The sequence below is a fragment of the Pagrus pagrus genome, assembly GCF_965226575.1.
Source record: "Pagrus pagrus genome assembly, chromosome: 14".
NCBI lineage: Eukaryota > Metazoa > Chordata > Actinopteri > Spariformes > Sparidae > Pagrus > Pagrus pagrus.
The window spans coordinates 6587435-6593245 of NC_140198.1; positions in this window are offsets into that span (position 1 = coordinate 6587435).

Consider the following 5811-nt stretch of genomic DNA (forward strand, 5'->3'; position numbering starts at 1 on the left):
ACAAAAAACATGCACAATAAAGAAAAAAAAAGAATAATCTTTTGCATTTTGTTGGATTTCTGGATGATTTGCTCTATTCAGTCCTAAGTTATTTCATGAGTTATCTAAATTATTTCCGTCATGTTTTTTTTTTTTACGTCTTTATCATTCATCACAGTGAAGCACCATGTTACTTATGGAAAGCGCTCTATGAATAAAGGTTAAGTTATAAGATGATTAAAAAAAAAAGAAGGAATTTGTCGTCCATTCTTGTGTAAATCGCAAACAAAAACGTGTTTGAAGAGGCAAATCTGGGTGACATTTCTGTTCTAATGAAGGAAAGTATTTCAGGTTAACATGGTTGTGGCTCCGCTGACCAGAAACCCCCCCATTGTCTGTGTCCTGTGTAGGCATGGCGCTTGGAGGAGGTGTGTGTGTGTGTGTGTGTGTGTGTGTGTGTGTGTTTGAGAGAGAGAGAGAGAGATAGAGAGAGAGAGTGTTTGTTGGGGGGGTATAGGCCCCACACAGTGGACCTTTGTGAAACTCTGCCCATGCAGCCAGACTGAATGGACTCTTTTTACACTTGTGTAAACCTGGGGGCGTCTCCGGCACTGAGGCCACGCCTCTCTGACCCCTGACCCTCACCTCTGACCTCTGCTGGATTTAGTCGGGAAGTAGTTTTTGCTCGCCATGTGCTCATGGGTAAAGCCAAAACTCACACTGTTAGGATCTTAGTTTAACCCCCAGCCACTCAAATACATCACTGCAAATAAAGTGTACATGACAGTTCACGCAGTTGATAGTAATAAAGTTTGACGAGATCTTTTTTTCAAGCAAGAATTGATAATTTCCTACAAAAACCAAAGGAAAGGTGAGGTTAGGAGATGGAACAAAGGGATGAAAAATGTTGGTGCAGTCTGATAAACAGAACAGAAAATGACTATTAGTGCTTCATCCAACCAAAGCCAGTTCAGTTCAAACTACCCTGACCCCTGAATGACCAAACTCTTTGTGTTTACCTAGTTACAGGTTCACCCACTTCCACACTCGCACCGCGTAACCTCACAGAATGGCCAAACCTGCTTCAGGTTAATGGGTGGACTGTTCGTGTTGACCTAGGTGTTTTATTTACCAAGTTCCTGTTTACTTCTTCATTCCGATCCTTCAGCTGCTCCCTCAGAGGACAAACTACAGCGCTTAAGAGAATCCTCTGGATCAATACTCCTCTTGTCTTGAATGGTAGAAGAATGGCAGCCCAACAAACCTGGTTTGTGTGGTCAGTTTCAGGTGAAGAGTACCTTGACCTGAGACTCATTCGTTCAATCATTTCTTAGCTAAGCAATCAAGACCATTACAACATGGGGAATTTGGGTTGTGTGAAAAGGACGGTTGTTACATAGGGTGATTATCTTGCCAATGAAAAGACAATAAACTATCATCTGAAGATATCTTTGAAAGGCAGTGCACTTTTCAACTCGGAAAGAAATACAAAAATGTCATCATTTCATGATACATACTCATACATTGGCCAAATATATCTGATTCATTCCCCCCGACACAACTACAAAAAAAAACTTCAAATGCTGATTTAATTTATGAAAGATGAGAAGAGATTCTTCATCGACAGTCATTCTTGGATTAGAGAATGTCTACTGAACTGGGTCACATGGCCTAAAGCAGCACTTTAAGAGCACTAGTATCGAGTGTTTCAGGGTTTTTTAAAACATGACGAGATTAAAATTAGGGAGAAAGACTGAATACCTGGCAATTTTGTTATCAGCAGCCTTTTATCTGGGTCTTTGTTGCAGCAGTATTGTTGGATCTTGGCATAAAAAGGGCTGCTGACTTCTATAAAACCAGACTTTATTTAGCTACCAGCTGAGTTGCCCCCTGCCGGCCATCACAGAAGTGGCTTTGTGTGGCTTCTTTTCCACTGTGAGCTTCCTGGTAGCAAGACCTGAGCTGGTCTGGTTTTGGAAACCACAGTCCCCCTTATGTTCTTTACCCAAATGGTTAAGAAACCATTAAAAGGTAAACAAGCAACTTCTTTACGCTGACTTCCAATGTTTGGACTTGCTGCAGTGATGTAGAGGTGTACTCTATGACATCACTGCAGTTACAGATGCAATAGAGCATACTTTTGATCCGATGCATCCAATAAACTAGGGCCGGACAACACAAACAGATTGTGACACAAAATGCACAAATTCTGATTCTGGTATGTAGCCATTTAAATGGCTAAGTTCCTCCAAAATTAAAGGTAACAACTGCTACCCCGTTTCAGCTTCGTACTATTAGTGACCAGGTTAAGGTTAGTGTAACTTAGAAATTTAAACATGTAGGTTGCTCGCTTGAAGCTTGTTGTTTCTTGTAGCGGCAGGGACTTTGAAAACAGTAGCGTGCAGATAGCGGAAGAATTGAGAATGCAGCCTGAAATGGGCGCCTGGTGGCAGGCTTATACCACAGCCGACATCTTGTGACTCAGTTTAAAGTATGTATGTCCTGAAGTCTGTGAGGAGATTTAGATTAAGCCAAAATCCTGAAAAAAAAGTAAAATAATTGCCAGCTCAAAACCAAACACAACTAATCAAGTGAACATTCACACACTGTTGGAACACATGTGACTTTATCCTTCTGACAAGACTTTGGGTCAATTATAGCAACACTGACATAATGGATGTGTCTTTGTTTTATCCAGCTGCGTTATTTAAGAAATATATGTTCTAACATTGCAATGGCCATGATGCTATCACAAAAAACCCTGTGTGTATCTACATATACTGTATGTGTGTGTGTGTGTGGCAGGCTGCCACATTGAGACTGCTGTTTTTTAGGCAAGGACAAAATTAACTTGATGATTCATCTCAGCGTCAAGCTCGCATTTTCACTCCCGAGGAGATTATTCATAACAAAACAACAAAACAAGAACACCAAAAGAATAAAAGCATCAGAAGAGACGAGGCGAGCAGAGGACAGAGAAAACCTTGTTTTTCTGGAGAAGCTTCATGTATATCTCTGGACCTTTTGTATCTGTGAGTACACAGCCTACTCATCTTGCTTTCGCTGTATTCTTTCTATTTGGTAATTGAGCACTGATAAGGCTAATTGTACTAGAAAAAAAGAAGATCAGAGTTAATCTCAGCCTTTGTTTACCGATCGTTTTAATATCATCTATCTCTCACATATGAATTTCTTATTAAATCCTCAGGTCTGTAACAAAGCTTCAAGGCTCGGATCTATTCTGGTTTAGACAGGTAATACATATGAAAAGGAGTCTGGCACAAACCTGCCCAGACAAACACAAAACCCCACATGGACTTTGGTGGGGTAATTTTCTCATTAATAATTAACGTATTTGAACCCATTTACACTCTTCACCAATGTGAGCTGATCTCCTTGGTTGAAGAAATCACAACAGAGAAGTGGTGATCTGAGAGGAGAGGGCCCCAGTTACAGTCTGACAGGAGATCAATTCTCTCCCATGCCTCAGGTACTCCTTATGCCTTGTACAGTGAGAGTGGATGAGGCAGACATTGACCAAATAAATCAGAGGGATTTCACTGTACATAGAGTCTTTCCTCTGGGAATCCTGTCCACAGCCTTCAAGCATGTGGGAAATACGTGGGCCTTTTAAAGATGTGGTCTACAAAGAAAAAAGGGTTAAAGATACAGGACTAGATGTGCTGAATCATCGGGCAATAACTGGTTCAGACTAATCCGTTATAAACCTAGTTAATTTTTTTTTTTTTTACGATTTCTTTTTTACAGGGGGGCAATAAAAAACATACTCCATACTGCCATTTAATACAAAAATATAGATTATCCGCTTTCAGTTATAATATGTAAAATCTTAGTCCTGCACGATCAACGACTAGAGTCAGAAAACCACACCTTGTCGGAAACGCACAACACATCCTCATACTTATTCGACTAAAGGCTGATTGCTAGTGACAACATATATCACCGTTCCCAAAACAACATTTGTCGAAAGGCCAGCAGTTTTTTTAGGTTTAAGTAAGAAAATTACTTGGTTAGGTTAGAGAAAACATTTTGGTTATTGCCTTAAAATATGGATGTTACTTGTGGAACTTCACTAATGAATGTACCGAGTTACGTACTTAACTGCACCCGTAGCTTCTTGACAGGCAGTGGGAAGAGCCTGAGTTATGTAAATGTTAGTCTGGCTGATCTGATCACATTTCATTAGCAATGTTTTCTGTGTGCATTGAACGCACAGTATGTAATTTCTGCCTCAAGGACTCCCCCAATCAAAACAAGACTTAGTTTGATGACATCGAGAGGAAGCGTGAGATCGTGGAAGTTGTTTCGATTATTTTTAAACAACCACCGCTGCTGATGAAGATGTATCTGATTGACTCAGGCAAGACATTTTCACAGATTTTAAAGTTTGATTGTTAGGTTGAGTCACATTTGTCCAATTCCTCTCTCACTCTCTGACATATCTCCGGCTGTTTCCCATTGAAGTTATTGACAGGTTACCAAATGAAATGTACCGTTACCTTGAGTAAAATTATGGATTTTTGGGTGGGGGGCTGAACACTGATGGAAACATTTGGGATAATGTACACAACTCAATGAAAGATATAACAAAGATCTAGTCATTTTTCGTCATTTTGACATTTGTCGAACCCTAACCCTCACCCTACTAATGACATTATGACAGGATGAACACTTTTTGTTTAAGATCCAGCCACAGTGTCCACTTTGGAATAGCTTCGCACATCATTTACATTTTTTTTGCTTCTCTGTTCAAAGGTAACTTATACCAGTGTTTTCATAGCAGTTATACCTGTCTGCACTTGCCAAATCTGCAAGTATCAAGTACAATCGCATGACTGTAATCCTACCTGTCATGTCCTTGCGAGCCTGATTTAAAAAGTCTTGGTATCAAACAGGGCTTGGCCTCTACAACAGAGAGTTATTTTTTCTCTCCTTTGTGTTGAACTCAGTCAGCAGACTAACTATTTCAACAGCGCGTTGTCTTATTTCCTGTTCTCTAATGAAGCAGAAAAAATGTGTAACACCACTAAATGTTTGCCGTGCTAGTAACTAGATACTGAAGATATTGAATACAGGAGGAGGGAACTAAAATGGCAGGTTTAAAGAAATACCATTACACAAACACACACACACACACACACACACACACACACACAAACAACCGCACATCTCAATTTCTTCCCGGTGACACTGTGTGAATTTGTTTGTCTACCTGTGTTCAATTGCCCTCAGTTTGATTCCCTCCATCCTTTCTTGAAGGGCTGCTTAATAGCCTCTTTCCTTTCAGAGGAGATTGCATGGACATCTCGGAAGGGCCAAAAAGCCCACAGATAGACTAGTTTAGTGCGAAGTCCGTGTACTTAAATTAATCTCACATCACTGTAATGAGTAAAGGAAGGACTCAATGGTGAAATGGTGGGTGAAGAAATAAAGGTGGGAAGACAGGCGGTAAGGAGAAAACAGGAGATTGAAAAGAACGGAAAAAGATTAAAATGTAGCTCCAATGATCAGTATAATGTTCTGTTGGATTCAGTGTAATACTGAATAAACAGTGTACAAATTGTCCCTTAACCAGCAATAGTCTGTGACGCTTCATAATGTCCAGTCAGTGCAGTAGATACGCAGTGACTTAAGAAAAACGGCAAAGGACCTGAATAAATCCATCACCTCAGCTATTATATTATTTATGAAAGGAAAATGATAAATAACAACACATCTTCACATATAAACGAGACTGTCAGATCAGTATATACCCACAGCCTCCTCCTCATCAGTCTAGTGTGCTGCCCAGCGCTTACTCCGTCTTTTCTT